The sequence below is a fragment of the Lissotriton vulgaris genome, chromosome 8, assembly GCF_964263255.1.
Source record: "Lissotriton vulgaris chromosome 8, aLisVul1.2, whole genome shotgun sequence".
Lineage (NCBI taxonomy): Eukaryota > Metazoa > Chordata > Amphibia > Caudata > Salamandridae > Lissotriton > Lissotriton vulgaris.
Genome location: NC_141696.1, coordinates 1,307,852,610 through 1,307,872,171, shown reverse-complemented (window position 1 = coordinate 1,307,872,171; position 19,562 = coordinate 1,307,852,610). Strand labels below are relative to the sequence as shown.

General features: G+C 43.5%; 1 protein-coding gene across 2 annotated transcripts in view; it reads left to right on the top strand.

Annotated features, from left to right (window-relative positions):
• The first annotated feature begins 219 nt into the window (after positions 1-219).
• The window catches only part of ELMOD1 (ELMO domain containing 1), a 448,590-nt gene continuing 429,247 nt past the window's right edge, over positions 220-19,562 (top strand). Inside the window, exon 1 of one of the 2 annotated variants that reach the window (XM_086935243.1) lies at positions 220-374. The gene's annotated coding sequence lies outside the window, so the exon portion shown is untranslated. The remainder of the gene's footprint in view (positions 375-19,562) is intronic. The other variant, XM_086935244.1, reaches the window with a different exon arrangement.

Sequence of the window (19,562 nt, the reverse complement as noted above, 5' to 3'; positions counted from 1 at the left end):
AGAGGGGATGGTGTGTTGAGGGGAGGGGTTGGTGAGAACAGAGTAAGAGCGAGGAGAGAACTCGAGAGAGGTGGAAAGTGAGAGAGGCAGACCTGAAGCGAGAGGGAAACGTAAATACAGACGAGGAGAGAATAGTGATGATGGGCACCAGAGAGAGACAGGGGGAAAAGAGGAGGGGGAGAGCATAGGGTAGTGGGAGGGACCAATGAGTGAACGGTAGAGGGAGAGAGCGAGCAGCGAGAAGGCGGCAGGTGAGCAGACACCTAAGCCTGGATGCAGGCAGCAGGCACGGGGCTCTGGCTGATGAGAGGGGCGGAGAGCGGCAGCGGGAAGCCTGTCTCCATGGGACCGTAATCCCCCGGCACAACAACACGGTGAGAGGATGGGGCAGGGCCGGGGTGGGTGATTGTGGCACACCAGTCTCCGCCACCCGCCAGTGAACCCAGGCGCTGTCATGGGTGATGGAACCAGCTGCCTGGGGGAGGGGGTCTGAGCCCTGAGCCACGACAGATCCTGTCTCGGTCTGCGCCCGAGGCTGCACGCGCCTCCTGTGTGCTGTGGCGACATCGGGACAGGTGCAGACGGTAGACCCCGGCGCCTCTTGGCAGTCGAGAAATGATGGGGGGTATACTCTGGGCACCGGAGGGTGGGGGGTAACTGAAGGGGTGGCAGCAGCAAGTAGGACAGACTGACACTCGAGGGCGCGTGTGCCCATCACAGTCCAGAGGCTGACACCCATTCTTCACTGTGTACAGAGGCTGACCCCCCCCCCCCCCCCCCGGCTTCCATACACCCTGCACCGTGCCCCCCTGCCCACGCCACCCTGCTCCTCAGCACAGCTCACCACCTCACAGTCCTGCGTGCACCATGCTGCATCGCTGCACGCCCCCTCTTCCGCACACCTACCCTGAGCCCCTGTCTCCTGTGTGCTGCGCTACTCAGCACTGTACAGCTCCATTCGTCACCTGAGACCCCCGCATATCCGCAGAATACCCCCTAAAACCCGTCTCCTGTCCCTGGGCGTCGCACACGCGCACGCACGCCCACACGCACCCACGCTCCCATCCTTTTCTCACCCATCATGAGCCCCACACACTGTCACCCTGGTCGTCTGTATCCAAAACCCTGCACCCCTCGCGACTGCACGCCCGCAGGTGAGGAATGGGGCAGTCTGTCTGTACTGTAATGACACCCAGGAACAAAGCCCTGGCAGGGAGCGGCGGAAGAAGGGGGCAGGGGTGAATGGAGGTAGGGGGAGTAAAGAAACGCTGCACCTGCTGTTTATTTAAATCAGTCCTGGAGATTATGGTCGGCATCACTGCATTGCTGCTGCACTGGGGGCGTGGAGAGGTTTTGAACAACGGCGCTCGCCTGGCATCTTCGAACTTCTTTCTAACGTCATGAATTGTTTAAAGCTAGCTTTTGGTTTCAGGCTGCATTTTTTATTACCCAGCACAATGTCTCTTCTCTGTTTCGCTGTTCACCCGCGCTCCTGCCCCAGATATGTCCCACGCGCCTACACAGCCGCCGTGTAATTAATAACTGTGATAAATTGCGTTTCTCTGGGCGCCTGTGCTCTTCAATGTGTGAGGACGGGAGGGGCTGCGGGTCTCTGGTGGCTTTTATGTCCCCGCTGCTTCTGTGTTATTGTCGGGGATTATGAAAGCTGTAATACACTGTACTTTGGAAATTAACAAATGCGCACATTTCGAGTGCGCAAATCGAGTCACTCTCTGCATTGCTCTGAATGAGAATGTTTTTAGGACAGTGCAGCCACGCGCATGGGTTGTTTTTTTTTTTTAGCTTGTATATAAATAAACCGGGTCGGGTTTGTTGTGCTCCTGTCTCGGTCTGCCCGTGCGTTGTCCCTACTCTGTGCGCTCACTCCGCACGCAGAGGGATGGATGGATGGCCAGAAGGAGGTAGGCACGTCCCAGACGGATTATTTGTATTCACGGCTCCCGTCTCGGCAGTCCCGCGAGATCTGCAAGTAGGCCGCGATTTCAGCTTGTGGCTGGAGTGGATGAAAGAGGATGGGTGTTATTATGAGCCCTCCCTGCCTCCTCTTCCACAGCAGAACTCGTTCACCCCGAGAGTGAATTAGAAGGAAAGAGAAAAATAAGGCCTCTTCATCTGCAACAAATACTGGCCAAGCCAACAGTGTCTGGTGTTGGCAGCCAGTCCATTGGCTTTGTCGATGCATGTTTTGTTTTGTCCTGGTTTTTGTAAAACTTTATTCTTCAGGATCTTGCTAGGCCCCACGACCAATATAAAAAATAAACATTGCTAAAAGTGGAAATTTGTTTTTTGGTCTCACAATGTAACTTGATACTTGTATAGCACACTACTCACCCGCAAGGGTCTCAAGGCACTTGTACGAATACCACTGTGGAACCCATCCTGGCTTTCCCTGTGAGGCGTCCACTCCTGGGCACCCCCAAGGTGGAGGCCAGGCATCCTTAGCGTTGTGGGGGTCATTGTGGAGATTAAGCAAGCTATTGCCCAGAGTTGGACTCCAAGATTGGAATAGGCACCCAGGCAAGAATTATCAGGTCCGTGGAATTTTGAGCTCAAGACCCACCAAGGCAGGGAATTGAACCCTGGTCCCAGGACAGACCACTGCATCAGGGTCTGCTGCTCTAACCATTGAGCCACACTTCTCCACAATGAAATCTTTACTGTAGTAGGCCCTTGAAGGAACTACTTTTTGTAGATGTACTGTCTCTGAAAGCAAAATGTCGCCACTCCCATTGAAATTAGGCAGTATCTGAAGTGGGGTACCCCACTGCCCCATGCTATAGTGGTCGGGGGAAAAAGATGAATCACACTACAAACAGACCAATGGACGGAGAGGGCTGGATGACAGCCCCTATATATAAGAACAAGTATATTTCTAGTAATATAACTTTAGTAAAATTAGAAAGTCTTGGCCAATGTCAGATCTAAGAATTTGAAAGATTTCGAAGGCTGACACTTAAGGCTCAAGGGTGGGGGATGGTTGTAAACAGCTGGACCAAGAGGCAGCAGATTTAATTGGTTTTTGAGAAATTCTAGATACACATGCTCTTACTTTGATGTGTCTGCTACCTTTCCCATGTGGATTAATCTATTTGCGGTTGCATGTACAAAAGGAACAATTTAATAGTATCTTTTAATTTCCCCTCAGCAAAAAGGCCTTCGTGTCCATCATCACTTATTCTTCTGACTGGTGCCCTTCCTCCACACAGAAGCTTTCCTATCATTCTCCTATATTTCTGATGGTCATTGGCGCTATGGCTAATAACGCGTTGTGGCAAGTTTTAATAGTTCACCCACACCTTTTTAGGTCTGACCAGAAGTAGTTTTTGTGTCCTTCCAGAAAACAATAACTATGGATTTAGGGCCAGATCTCTGTACTGGGGTGAATGCATAACATTGTTCTGCATTCTGTCCATCGATTGTTCTTTTAGCATTTGTCACCCTGAGTGGGATGGATATGCCCAGATGTGGGCCCCGTGCTCTCCATGCCACTGGAGTCAAGCTACCCTGGCTGATGAGGGGTGAAACCCTGAAACCGGTCCTAGGATGCTTGTTTCTAGTCCAGAAAGGACATGGCCTGGCAGTTCAGGGCGATTGGCCAAAAGGACAAGACTAATTTGCATACGGCTGGGTTCAAACTGGAATGCATGGGGAGCAAAAAACGATCATCAATTTAAGCCCAGATCTCTGTACTGGGGTGAATGTATAAAATGTTTCTACATTCTGTCCATCAATTGTTCTTTTTGCATTTGTCACCCCGAGTGGGACGGGTATGCCCAGACGTGGGTCTCATGCGCTATCCTGGCTATTGAGGGATGGAACCCCAAAACTGGTCCTAGGATGCTTGTTTTCGGGCCAGGGAGGACCTGTCCTGGAAGTTCGGGCTGGACTGTTCTCAATGGGCACAGGGTCAAGACTGATTTGCATATGGCTGGGAACAAACGGGAATGGCATGGGAAGCAAAAAAAACGATGGATTTAGGCACAGATCTCTGTACTGGGGGAAAAGTATGACATTGTTCTGCATTCTGTCCATCAGTTGTTTCTTTAGCATTTGTCAACCCGAGAGGGATGGGTATGCCCAGATGTCCCCGAAAGCCGTCCTAGGATGCTTGTTTCCAGTCCAGGGAGGACCTGGCCTGGCAGTTCGGGCTGGACTGTTCCCATTGGGCACAGGGTCAATACTGATTTGCATATGGCTGAGTTCAAACTGGAATGGCATAGGGAGCAAAATAATGATGGATTTAGGCCCAGATCTCGGTACTGGGGTGAATGTATGGCATTGTTCTGCATTCTGTCCATCAATTGTTCCTTTTTCCAGAGCTTATAAGCATACAAGTAAGCATAACAAATAGTATCACAGAATATGTACAGAATGTACCTTTGGGTTAGCCCTCATCAGCAGTTGTATGGATGGAAGCGTCCGTCACAGTTTGGCACATTCCATAGAAAAGTCATTCAATGGTTAAATTGCCAGCCAAAGATGTATTTAGTGTTGACTGATAACAGCAGGTGAGATCAGACTGCGGCTGTAGAGTCTGCCTGGTGGGGGTGTCCTGGCAAGCTCATTATTTGGTATAAAAAATTTCTCTGTTGTCCATGTAGGGGCCTAATAGAAGGGTCCCTGTGCGGCAGACTGTAAAGGAAGCAGGCACCCAAAGCCAGACTGTAAATCAGACAGTTCTGGGGGAGGAAGGAGGGGTTGCAGACTGTGCAGTAAGGGACACACAGAAAAAAAGGGCCGGTACAGCCTCAAATGTCTTGAGCGGCTCAGGCTGGGGAACCTCTTTAGTGCAGTCCTGGGGAATGCAAATATGAGCAGTGTTTTTTAGGGCCAGAGAGGTAAAAAGGTGTCTTGCATACTTGCATAATGTAACTTTAGAACACAACACAGATTTAGAAACATGATTACCCTTACATATTCGAATAAAGATGAAAGTGAACTACGGTGCAGTTGCCCTATATCTGCCCTAAAAGTGCAATCATCCTATATCAGCCCTAAAGGCTTACATGTAGCCAAAAAGTCTGCTATTATCCTAATTGAATTAATGTTTAATCCGCCCATGTATGAGGGCAATAAGGCAAATACAGTCTGTTCCTCAGACATTCCTGTATGCAAAGTACTGCCTAGTTGAGGTTCTTGTTGCTCTCAGACAACTTTTTGAAAAGCCCTGTGTTTATCAGTGCAAAGTTGATCTGGTCTCTTCATGTTGATGGCCAACTATCTATTTACATTTGAATGTGCAACAGTCATTAAAGACTGTTCTTCCTAAATGACATGTGTCCTTGGGGCATTGGTATGATGTGACAGTGCGACAACACACTGAGAGTCTAGTGCCCAGATGCATCAAAGTACTGTTTTGCGATTCCTAATTTGCGAAAATTACCGAATCGCAAATTAGGAATCTCAAAATGGTATGCATCATTTTTTTCGCATTTTTTTTGTGATTCGGTAAAAATCGCAATTTTTACCGAATCGCATAAAAATGCGATTTTCAAATTGCGAATTCGCAATTCCCATTCATTCCTATGGGCTGAAATGCCCATAGGAATGAATGGGAATTGCGAATTCGCAATTTGAAATCGGAATTCAACAAAGCATTTCAAGGGTGGAGAGGGGGGTCCAAAGGACCCCCCCTGCACCCATGAAATGCACTTTTACATGTAAGTTACATACACAGTGTGCATTTTTAAACAATTTTGCAAATTACCACGAGGTTCAAACTCGTGGTAATTTGCACTTACAATTTTCAAATGCGCAAATTTTTTAACAATGATGCATTGCATTTAAGGAATCGCAAAATTGCGATTCCTTAAATGCAATCGCATTTAAGAAATTCGCAAAATTAGCGAATTTCTACAAAAACTAATGATGCATATCAAAAAGCATTTTTGGAGTCGCAAACGGCCGATTTTAAGGAATCGCACCGTTTGCGACTCCAAAAATGCTTGATGCATCTGGGCATAGGTCCCATAGTTAACAGGAAATGAAACATTTACTTGCTCATAAATTTCATTATTCCAATTATCCTTCCTTGTCGCAGTACTTACTCTAATGGCTTGGTCACACCTGCCCAAGGCACCAAGTGTCTGAGGTTGGAAACACTCAAGTGAAAAGAGAACGCACGTCCAGGTTCGTTGGACAGTTCTGATAATGTCTAGTTTTAGTGTGGGACTAACAGGTATCTCACTTATGTTCCCTCTTACGATTTATGTTCTATATTAGAGGGGCATGTTTCTCCTGAGAAAGGCAAAAATTCATCTAATCATCAAGTCATTCAACCTTATAAAGAACAAAAAGTTATTTTTTAGTACTATCAAGACAAAAGTGTTGGATTGGAGGGCGTGAAACAGGGAGTCGGTTTGGTTATCTATACCCAGGTTTTTGCAACAAACAATAATCAACAGATGGACAAAATCATTAACACAATACTTAGGTAAGTGAACATTTGGTTAAGGACATATCACTACTTAGGTCTGGTAACAAAATATAAGTTTTATTCAGAATAATTCTTAAAATACAAAAACATAAAAATAAAAAGGTCACAGAATCAAAAGGTCGCCGCGTCGACCTTTTGATTCTGTGACCTTTTTATTTTTATGTTTTTGTATTTTAAGAATTATTCTGATGAAAGTGTACATTGTATATTGATTTTAATGAATTGGTTTTAATATAACTGTATTGTGGAATAAAACTTATATTTTGTTACCAGACCTAAGTAGTGATATGTCCTTAACCAAATGTTCACTTACCTAAGTATTGTGTTAATGATTTTGTCCATCTGTTGATTATTGTTTGTTGCAAAAACCTGGGTATAGATAACCAAACCGACTCCCTGTTTCACGCCCTCCAATCCAACACTTTTGTCTTGATAGTACTAAAAAATAACTTTTTGTTCTTTATAAGGTTGAATGACTTGATGATTAGATGAATTTTTGCCTTTCTCAGGAGAAACATGCCCCTCTAATATAGAACATAAATCGTAAGAGGGAACATAAGTGAGATACCTGTTAGTCCCACACTAAAACTAGACATTATCAGAACTGTCCAACGAACCTGGACGTACGTTCTCTTTTCACTTGAATGTTTCCCCACCGTCCTCTACAAAGTTAGAGTGGGGTCCTCCTACTTGTTTATACATGAGGTTGGAAACACTACATCCATAAAGTACCTCCAGTAACCTCCCTTTTATCCTCCCAGACTCCATCCTTTAACCTGGAGTCAAAAGTGGAGGGAGACTGTCTTATGTCTTGTCATCCAAAAGCAAAGAGGAATACATATTAATTTCTCATTCCTACCTTATCGCAGTCTTTACTTTAATGAGGACATGCCAATGTCAAAAACAATTTTACTTGAAGTAAAACTCCAATTCCAAAGCAATGTTTCCTTTCAGAACTTCAATCCCAAAATTCAAAGATTTCTGATTTATTAAATCCAAACACTAGTGCTCCACAAAAGCTGAAGGGACTGCCAGGCTGCTGCTCAATGAATGCCTGAAATAGAAGAACCTTCTGCTTCTCCCAAGACTCTGCTATTCCACCGGTGGGGCACCCTGGAACAGATTCTGGCTTTGCCTTCAACATTTTGTTCAGTCTCATATCTATTGGTTATGTATATATTTTTTCTAGTATGCTTTTAACTGACTTTTGTTATATTGAAAAACAACTATAAGAAAAGAAAAGAAAAACAGAAGAGAAAAACACAAAAAGAATATATAAAAAATTTGTAAATCTTAAAAGAATTTATAAATATATATAATATATACCAATAAAATCAAATGAGAATATTTCATTGTTTGAGATTATCTATATATAGTTGGACTTTCCATTCTCAATTTCATATGTAAGCTAAATCAACCATGATCTCCATATAAACACATTTTGATTTTGTCACTTGGCTATAGAAGTTCCTTAACACAGATTCTGGCTCCATAAGATTGGGGGTGAGCGAAGAATTACGCTCCACTGGTAGAGTTCGTGGAGTTTTGCCCACTCCGTGAAGTGATGCAGAGTGGTGTATTTTTCTCTCGAGCTGCTCTTCAAAGTTAAGTTGGCAGCCTTTGTGAGAAGAAAATCACTCTCTAGACCTCTTCCTGGCGAGATTTCTCATCACGGGTGGTCGCGGCTGGTGGGAACCACTCGCATTGAGAAATCTGCGGCTTGCGTTGAGGAAGCTGCTGCTCGAGTAGAATGTATTCCCCAGCAGCATAAAGCAGCAACGCCCTCTGGTGCGACGCATAGTGCCGCTTGTGCTGATTTTACAGGTGACACCTAGAAAGTGCAATTTTTCCTCGGTGAAGAAGAGAGCAGGAAAAAAAAAAGAAAGAACACTTTCTTTGTCTGTATGGAAAGTCAGGCTACTTTGGAAAGAGAACTGGGATCCAAACAAAGAACCAAACTGTCAAAGAAAAAAATACAGACAGGGAAGTCCAATGGACAACTATCCCAACTCATCCAGCTTGCGTGCTGCCGAAGTAGCCACAATGAAGAAAATTCTGAAGGACAGACATTTTATGGTAACATCTTCTAAAGGAGGACATTGTAGTGGTTTGACAACCAAGGGTAAATTCCAAGAGCGTACACTGCAACTGGTCAGAGAGGTGCAAGCTGAAGAAAGAAATCTTTTAGGAGCGGATTTGCCAGATGTTCCATATTAGAAAGAATCCCTTGCCTCTAAGGTGCTCGAACTGTCTCTATTGCTGCCCATTGAACTCCAAAAGTGTAAGGGAGGAAACTGTCAAACCTATGTGAAATCCATACTGAAGAAATTGAAGGGCCTATTTAGGTTAACAAGAAAAGGGATCTAAAGATCTGCCTAAACACTAGAAGGAAAAAGAAGTCTAGGCATGGTCATATGATCATCATAGAAAATGACAACTAGATTCTTGAATGACTGTTGCAAGAGGAGATGAAAGACCAAGGTGTTGAAGATCCTTCCTTTCCGCTTCTAGACAGACAGATGTACTGTAGCGACTCCTCGAGGGAGTGCTGCGGGGAGGTGGGGCGGGGGAGGGCCAGCGCGAGGGTAGTAAACTACGAATGCTGCAGAATGGAGTTGAGTAAAGAAATAAATAAATAAAACGAATTACAATGTGCGCTGCATCGCCGATTTGGTGTTGCAGCATGCGCAATGTAATTCATTTTTGGTGGTTAGCAACATTGCGAAAAAAGAAGTTACATTTGAATAAAGCTGCTACGTTGTTAGGGTACAGTTTTAAAGAGCCCGATAGTTAATCAAAATGTTTGACGCTTTCTTTAAAAATGCAGTAATGTTTATTTGTTTTGTTTACCCATAAAGTTGCAAAATAGAAAGCAGTTGTTATGAAAATGTCTTCCACCTGCTGTTACAGTAATGTTGCGAATGCAAACTCTGTAATCCCTCGTTTATGTTTTTTAAAAAATGGTAGTAGTGTCTTACCATATAAATGCTTATACTAAAAACAAGGGAATGATCACTAGAGACCTGGTGTGCCAAATTAAAGAAGACCAAACAAAGTCCCTAATAACACCTAAATGTCTCGGAAATGTATTTGTAATTATTTGTTATAATTAAATGATTGTATATATTTACAAATATAGATCCAACAATAAATCATAATGTACAGTGAGGTGCAAAAGTGCCTGTGCTCAGAAGAGTGACACAAGTTTTGGATTTCCGTACCTAGCCTCTATTAATGGAGGAATGTTTATAGACAGGAGTCAGCAGCAGGAAAATATTGCTACTCCTTAAATATTTGTTTGAGATCGGACAGACAACCTTATTCACACAGGAGGGGACACATGTCAAGGGCACATCCTGACATTGTGAAGCCTTGACGAAGCGGTAGGTGTCTTGAACCTAGGCGAAACGCGTTGGCGCAAGGAGTGGACTTTGTGGAATAAAAGACTTCTATGACCTACAACAATACTGTGGAGTCAAAAATTTGAATTGATATTTTGCAATTTGCATTGTATAGTCTTAATGTAGCAGGAGTTAAAGTAGTGAAGTCCAGTCCTCCATCCTGTTGAATCCAGAGTTCACTGTGTTCAGTCGAAGTATCCACTTCAATTCTTCCTTGTTCAGAATTTGATTGATGTTGCCATCCCTGGGGGGTGTTGAGAGGATGGAAATCACCAGCCAATGTAGGTAATTTTTTGTGTGGTGCATTGCAGAAAAGTGCAAAAAAATTGTTATTGTGGTGCTTGCATGTGTTGTGCTTGTGGTGGCTGTGGGTCTGCATACAATTGTGTGTGTATGTTGTTTGTGTGGCATCCAATATGTAACAAAAAGTGGCATAACAAATTAACAACATATGTTTTTGGGAGAAAACACAATATATTGTTTATTGACACATTAACAAGTATTACTTACCAGTCTCCTCTTGACCAGGGACACACTCCATCAGCAAACTGCCATTAGGGAAATGCCAGCAGAACGGGGATACCTAAATAGGCTAAGTGCAAACCCACTGGCCTGATGGCAACAGAGTACTGTTAGCCAGCAGAGGAGTCTGGTTCATTGACAAAGGTGCGCTGCTTACACAATGGCAAAGTGAACATTTCTCTGCTCTTACTGATCTATGTGCTATGTATCCTGTCTCAAATACATGTCTGGGCTGGGTGACAGCAAGACTTTGTGCATTCTCGCTAGACAGCCATAAACAACGGAAAAGGGTGGGTGTGGCAGAGAACTCATCTGCATTCATCTACATTCTTATAGCCTTACTGGGCAGAAAGGCGGAATGGGAACTAACACTTTTTTAAAACTTGTTTTTATCAGCAACATTGCATGGCATCACATTTTTGACATGTAGCATATACATGTTACATGGAAAACTGTCCTACTTTTGTGTTAATAGTGTTCATGCTAACCGTCATCGGCTCCATACTCCTGTGGTATACTGAACATTGAAATGTGTTTTAAACATATTTATATATATCAAACCTAATAGAAACGCAATAAAACAGCAACAAGATTAAACCCTCACCCACCTCCCCGGGAACTAACACTTACATCTAAATAGGCAGTGTCCTGCGCCCCAAACAAATTTGTATTTGTAGTATTTATAAAGTGCATTAGACCAGAAGACCTGAAAGTGCTGTGAGAGGATGAGAACTGTGTGAACAGTGTCAGCCCAAAGCAGAAAAACCTCAGCAATCCAACCACTAAAAGGGAGGACTAATCCACCAAAAGCCATATTTTAACTTGCTTATCGAACATGAGGTGCAAGCTTAGGCTCCTGTTTTGTTCAGGAAGGGAGTTCCACAGCTGGCAGCCACCACTGTTAAAGCACATTGCCCCCATCTGACTTTCTTGCACCGAGGAACCAACCACCTTATATCATCCAGCTGATCTCAGAACCCTCCTTGGTGCATATCAATTCAGGGCCATCCTGAATAAACTCGGCCCATGACAGTAGGGGATTTGGGCATCAAGCAAAGAAATTTAAAGGACACCTGCTTCTCTATTGTCCAAAGAAGGAATCTCAAACCTTCCCTGACAGAGGAGTGCTTAGGTACTCCCAGGCCCAAGCGTGCAGCTGAATTCTGAGTGATTGAGCTTATTCAATGAGTATTAGTTGACATTTAGATACAAGGCATTACCTTAGTTTAACCGAGAGATGGTAAGTGAAATGATCACTGACACCCTGAGCTCTTAAAGGAGAAAAGGCATTATTTTCTTCAAGATCCCAATCATCCAGAAGTAGGAGCTCACTGTTCTATTAACTTGGGTGTCGAAAGCCAAGGTGTTAATAAAAAACACACCCAGGTTTTTGGCCATCGCCGCTGGAGTGGGTAAGGTTCCACATGTTTGGTTGGCAGTAGCGGTGGGTGAGATTTTCAAGTGGTGGGGCACAAACTAATTAGCATACATCACCGTAGCGAGCGAGTGCAGTGAGCGAGCCCGAACCCCAAAAGGGGGGTTTGGGTGGATTACCCCCCCAAGAAAATTTTGAAAAAAAAGAAGAAAAATCGTGCATTTTCAAGCAAATTTGATAAAGCAGGAAGGTCAATAAAGCAATTGTGAAAGTGCAGTTATTACATTAATAGATGGCATAACATAGGTAGCTGCTTATTCAGTATTACCACAGAGCTTCATACATTCTGTCCTATTATGCTCAGGTGCTGATTCAGACTATAAGACTTTCATGGAAATCTCAGCTCTAAGAGTAGAAGAAGTTGCACAGCAGTGTAATGGTTGCCAGGCTCGTTCCGCAGGAGCGTCAGGAACTTGAAGAAAAGTCCACAGTCTTCCCCTACGGCCTTCCGACTCTATTAGACTCTAGAGTAACGAATGGCACGCAAGGGGAAAACAGGGAAACAAAACAAGGAAAGGCGGGGGAAGAAAAACAGTCTTGCAACATACTAATTAGACTCTAGAGTAACGAATGGCAAGCAAGGGGAAAGCAGGGAAACAAAACAAGGAAAGGCGGGGGAAGAAAAACAGTCTTACAATATACTGAATATAAAAGAGGCAGCGCAATGCGCTGTTACCGTGATTCTGGTTGAGCTGAGCTTTGTACACACACTTCACATAGGTCCACGCAAGTACCCCAAATATAAATGGTATAAAGGTTTTCGTAAGTTGCCAAGGGGAAAGTTTTGATAGGCAACACAAGCAAAGAATCGTTCACCCTGCGGGAGACAGGTCCGGCCAGTGAACAAAGGTGAGCAAATCTGTGTAGTCTCCAAATAGAACAAACACTACAAAACTTTTAAAAACAGAGATAACAATGCATTTCTTACCTCAATCAGAATTCATTCACTTTTTGTAAATGAAATCCGCACGTCTTTCTTTCAGTGTAGCAAACTTGTCAATTACTTTCATGTTGAAGTCTGGTATCTTTTGGACTAGCTTGCTCTCTACAGATAGCATCGCCAAAGCATTTAGTCTTTCCTCTAGCATGGTGTTCCTGAGGAATGTCTTTATGCGCTTTAAGGCTGAAAAACATCGTTCAGCTTCTACTGTTGTCATTGGAGTCGTAATCACAATTTTTAGTAAAGTCACTATCTCTGTAAGTGAGTTTTCCATATGCAGTTTATGACTTAAACTCAGCAAAGTCAAGGCGCTTTTGGCCTTCCGGTACACAGGCATTCTGTAGAGTACAGATAGCTCAGTTCTCAGCTGCTCTTTTATGAGCATAGGATATGCTTCCACAGCCTGATTCAGAGCACGCTCAGGGAAGGATTCATCATATTGTGCAAACTCTTTACTTTGCAATAAAGTTGCACTCACCAAATGTTTTGTGAATGAAAAACGTTATTTTGCCTGCACAATTACAATGTCACATACCTCCTTTCCAATTCGAACCATAGAGGTGATGTTTTGTCTGCGGTTTGCAAAAATAGAATCCTTCGGCAGTTTGCTCTCTAAATCGTCAACCCCATCTCTCACTTTCATAATCTGTTGTACAAATGCAGATGTATTGGCTTTCACAGAGACAGTATCCAGGTCTTTTTTTTGCAACTGATCGTATAACACTTCAACAGGAGTCATTATGTAATGAAATAAAAACAGTAAGAACTGAAACTCTTTGTCTTCTAGTGTTCTAATAAAGCCATGGGCTTCACCCTGACTTGTGTGATCAAAGTCTGCTCTGGATGCTATGGCGACAAAACATTTATGAAGGCCCTCCCTCTGTTCAAAGATTAAGTTGACTGTACGAGTGTGAAAGTTCCAACGAGTTGAGGATCCCCTTGGTACGCTTTTGTCCACAATCTCATGAAGGGCTTCTGTTCTTTTTGGGGAACGTGTGAAGAATGCTGCTATGCCTCCGATATCCTGAAAAAAAACTCGTGTCTCTCTGATCTTTGATACCGCCTGTTGCATAATAAGATTGAGTTGGTGGGCGTAACAGTGCACAAAATGAGCATTAGGGTACACATCTCGAATTCGTTTCTGTACTCCACTAAGGCTTCCACTCATTACGGACGCACCATCATAGCTTTGTGCGATAAGTTTTTGTTTTTGAGGCAGGTCCGGGAAAATTAAGTCCAGTTGATCCAGTATTGCTTTAGTGATGGTTGCTGCACTAGAGTCACTTAAATGTGTGAAGCCATAAAATCTTTCCACAACGTTTCTGTCACTGTCAAGGTACCGAAACACTAACACGGACTGTGTTTGAGTGGACACATCAGTGGTGTCATCAGCCTGAATAGCCACAAAGTCTGTGTTTTGCAACTCTTGCACAATATGGCTTCTTATAACTTCGAGCATACAGTCAAGGAGTTCATTTTGTATTGTATTAGAGGTTCCCTTAAAGACTGTAGCACGTGCTAAATGTCTTTCCAAATCCTGGTCTATGGTTGACAATAAATCCACTAGGCCTCGGAAGATCCCAGGTTTTGAGGAAGTTTCTGATTCGTCATGGCCTCGCAATGCCAGTTCGAAAGCACCACAGAAACGAATGCAATCAATGATCCTGGATAGATTTTGTCTGTTCTTATCAACAGCTGCATTGTGTTTTTGAATGGATTTGCGATACGCATCATTTATCTGCTGCTCAATTGGTGCGTCTTCCCCCAACATTCCCAGTCTTGTCAGGTTTTCCAGATGATTTCTTGTGAGCGCATGCTTCTTTATTTTTCAGCGATGTGCTTCAGGTCGACAATTCCTTGCCGTGTCCAAGAAAAGTCACCGCCAAACAGCAAGCAGGGGAAGCAGAACAGAGAATTTCTTATAGGGCACCCTGTAAGCCAATCAGCTTTTTTGTACCAGGCATTTGAGAATGTACGTTTTGACATTTTTCCTCTGTCCTGGGTAGTTTGCTGTAGGTTTATTTCAGGCTGATGAGGTCCTAATTGTTTTATCTGTAGTTTTTGTTCAAGTGGCCGTGACTGGAATGACTTTGTAATCAGCTCTTGTACTGTATTCATGATGGTGTGTTGTGGCCTTACCAATATATATATATTAAAGAAACCTGTCAATAATCAAAGTCCAACGTATAAGGTGCAGTGCAATAATATCAAATTTCAGTATAAATACATTATACATATATCTTGTGGGTTATCCTAATACATCTCAAATGACTGCTAAAAATAGAGCCGTACTCGCTCCTGCCTCTCTGTGCCATAGTGGTTGCTGGAGGCACTGAAAGAGACACTGCTTCAGGGCCTGGGGAGTGACCCGATACATATCCCTAACTCCCATGTAAAAAGAATATATAGCATCAGTTTCCTTACCTTTAACACTGGTCACTGGTGTTTGATGGGTTGTAGCTGGGGTCAGGTGAGAAAGCAGCAAAGGAGGTTGGGGTCCTCTTGTTGTTTGCTGATAAACCTGTCAATAATCAAAGTACAACGTATAAGGTGGAGTGCAATAATATGAAATTTCAGTTCAAATACAAATACATCTCCAACAGCACCCCTTCCCACAAAATGACTGCTAAAATACAGCCGTACTCGCTCCTGCCTCTCTGTTGCATAGTGGTTGCTGGAGGCACTGAAAGAGACACTGCTTCAGGGCCTGGAGAGTGACCCGATACATAGCCCTAACTCCCATGTAAAAAGAATATATAGCATCAGTTTCCTTACCTTTAACACTGGTCACTGGTGTTTGCTGGGTTGTAGCTGGGGTCAGGTGAGAGAGCAGCAAAGGAGGTTGGGGTCCTCTTGTTGTTTGCTGATAAACCTGTCAATAATCAAAGTACAACGTATAAGGTGGAGTGCAATAATATGAAATTTCAGTTCAAATACAAATACATCTCCAACAGCTCCCCTTCCCACAAAATGACTGCTAAAATAGAGCCGCACTCGCTCCTGCCTCTCTGTGCCATAGTGGTTGCTGGAGGCACTGAAAGAGACACTGCTTCAGGGCCTGGAGAGTGACCCGATACATATCCCTAACTCCCATGTAAAAAGAATATATAGCATCAGTTTCCTTACCTTTAACACTGGTCACTGGTGTTTGCTGGGTTGTAGCTGGGGTCAGGTGAGAGAGCAGCAAAGGAGGTTGGGGTCCTCTTGTTGTTTGCTGATAAACCTGTCAATAATCAAAGTACAACGTATAAGGTGGAGTGCAATAATATGAAATTTCAGTTCAAATACAAATACATCTCCAACAGCACCCCTTCCCACAAAATGACTGCTAAAATACAGCCGTACTCGCTCCTGCCTCTCTGTTGCATAGTGGTTGCTGGAGGCACTGAAAGAGACACTGCTTCAGGGCCTGGAGAGTGACCCGATACAAAGCCCTAACTCCCATGTAAAAAGAATATATAGCATCAGTTTCCTTACCTTTAACACTGGTCACTGGTGTTTGCTGGGTTGTAGCTGGGGTCAGGTGAGAGAGCAGCAAAGGAGGTTGGGGTCCTCTTGTTGTTTGCTGATAAACCTGTCAATAATCAAAGTACAACGTATAAGGTGGAGTGCAATAATATGAAATTTCAGTTCAAATACAAATACATCTCCAACAGCTCCCCTTCCCACAAAATGACTGCTAAAATACAGCCGTACTCGCTCCTGCCTCTCTGTTGCATAGTGGTTGCTGGAGGCACTGAAAGAGACACTGCTTCAGGGCCTGGAGAGGGACCAGATACATAGCCCTAACTCCCATGTAAAAAAATATATAGCATCAGTTTCCTTACCTTTAACACTGGTGTTTGCTGGGTTGTATCCCGGGGTCGGGTGAGAGAGCAGCAAAGGAGGTTGGGGTCCTCTTGTTGTTTGCTGGAAAATTGCCCCAAAATGCGGTAATGTTTCAGGTTGTTAGGTGCTGAAAATGAAAAGATAACAATTTATTTTTGAAACAGTAGGGAAATGAAACAAAGACTGTGGGGAAAAAACATAATGCTCCAATTTGTTCCTTGCAGTTTGCATCCAGCTCTTAGATGACAGTTAATAGCTCGCTGTTGTATGTTAGGATTTTAACTTAGAAACTGCAAGTAACAAAAGGATCTCTCTGACAAAAGCAGTGCCTCACTGACCTATTTACATATGCATTTTGTGATCTGCATCAGGTATATGCTCTTTGCAGCAGGCACATTAAGCTTCTGCGCTGCCGCCTGCTGCTAGTTCACTAATGGGACCACAAACATAGTCTGGCAGACTGCCAACGCTCCTACATATATAGGCCAACAACTGATGTTTCTATTTTTTGTTTTATATAGCGAAGTAAACCCGAGACATCGGGCATCAGAGCGCTTTACATGAGCACCAGTTTTGTAACATCACCATTATTGCCTAAATAAACATTAGAATAAAGCTTAAAATCCATGCCGGGGTAATGTGGCCCAACATTGTCAGGAACGTGAAAACCAGAAAGCAGATGAAACCAGGCAAGACATTCAATGGCACAGTTATTATTATTGTAACTTTATTTCACTTGTAATGAAACCTACTTTATCATAAAGCACTCTGACATCTTTGGGTAATGACCGCGATATGCAAAAATGTTCAGCTATATGCCATTGTTCGCCTCCTATTGCCATGGTCCCCACTTGTTAAATGCACGAATCATACTGCCTCTTGGAGCTTAAAATGTGTCTTTAAATCCACAATGACATTTGTGGCTCTGGACAGAGTTGGCTGCTTCTATGCACCTTAATGTTCACTTTCTGGCAAAAGATGGCCAACAAACAAAATTACTTGGTGCAAAGTTCTGTCCCAAACCCCTGTCCCAAGATGACAGAGTGAAGACAATAAGGCTGCCTCTCAAGTCAGTTAAACAATAGCTTGTGTTGTATTTTGAATCACTAAGATTATCTGCAAACAATTATAGGTATTTAATGGCAGATTAAAATAAAGACTAAAGCTCAAGCATTGCTATCTTTTTTCCTCACACAAGGAGTCACTATGGGTTCTGCATGGGCTCTCAGCCAATACCCATCTCCGAGGCTCACCTCACTGAACGACGAAGGCTGTGAGGGGCTGATCAGCATCTCTTTTTGAACCTATTAAGTGGAAACTCCATAAGATCATTAGCCTCAGTGCTTTTCACACCATGACCCTGAAGTGGGCCTGTGAGCACCACCTTTTTTTGATGGCTTGCATCCTCAGTGGAGGATGGAACGCCACACCCTGGTTAGTTTTCAATGCAAACTCAAATGAAGTGGTGTCTGCTTGAGTTGTCTACAAACAAACAGGTTGTAGAAAGTTTCCAAAACTGTCAGGATGCTAAGCTGAGCCAGCTGCAGTTTCAGGGTCTATGGCACCCAATCACCTGGACATGGTCAGACGTTCATGCTTGAAGGACACACAGACAGGGTGTCAATGAAGACCATGCGAGCCCTATGCGGGTCTAAAGGCATAGTTTGTAAGTGCAAATGTAGCTCAACGCAGTTCTAAAAACATTAGGAAGGACTGTAAGTCTTACAGTCCTTCCTAATGTTTTTAGAACTGCGTTGAGCTACATTTGCACTGTAAGTTAGTACCTATGACAAAGTTCCTGCAGAGTAACCTATATGGTGCACCACATCTCTGAACACAGATTCCAACATTAAGACCGCATCCAGAGCCATCAAAACTACTTTCTGATCCAGCATGCCAGAATGCTTAGGGGAGTGCCATATCTCCCTTTCCTGGTTGGTCCATGCATCCCACCGGAGAAAGGCTCTTCATTTTCATTACAGCATTTAGAAAGATATACAATTTCCTCTGTGTTTTCATCATGCAGGAATATATCAATGGGGCAGACGAATCAAAAGGACACCCCCTGGGGTAGGTCTCAGAAGAACAGGCAGGTGTAGATTTGCTCACAATTTCTTCATCTGGGTCACACTGAGTTTTTACCTGAAGAGTAATCTAGCTCTAGTATGTAAACCACCATTCTCATTACCGTTGGAAAAGTAACGTCCCCTCCAGACTGAACCCAAACACACTATATATTATGAAATTATGCAGTCCTTAAGTAATCTATAGACTGGTGGAAAACTGTCCCTGTGGAAATGTATTATGCTTTGGAGAACTAATGGGCACCAAACATGATAACCAAATCCTTCAGATGCCTAGACATAAACACAGGGCATATGTGACAGAGAGCGGTTATAGGAACACTATTCCAAGTCTTCAAAGTGGTGAGGCAGAGAATTTGATAGGACTATTCTGGGCACAGAAAAATCTCCAACCCCCAGAAGGTGCTCAATTGTTCAAAGTTGTTCAACTTCATTTATGCCGCTTCTGGAATGATTCTTTTAAAACATCACCAGTTTCATAAAGTTGGCCAGGATGAAAAGAGATGCAGTAAAAAGCACAAATTATTAAGAGAAAAACCAAACAAGCCATAGGTTTCAGTAGTCAATAATCTTTGCATGCTGGCAAACTTAAACACTGCAACATCACAAAGGTGCACTCTTAGAATTTTAATTCTGCAAAATAAGGCAGGCTGGGGAGAGGATGTAGCCTTGAGGCTAGAGCAGCCGACCTCAGACCTAGGGAACCAAGTTCGAGTCTCGGCCACGACACTAAACATCCTGTGATTTTGTGCAGTGGGTGTCTGTGTTTTTAAAGTAAATATTTGTCAAGGGTGAGGAATTCGTTTGTTGGGAATAAGTGAGAGGAATGGTAGGATGTTTAATAGACAGCCCACTCTCTTCAGTATAAAGCTAAAAATGTGTCCCTTATCATGTG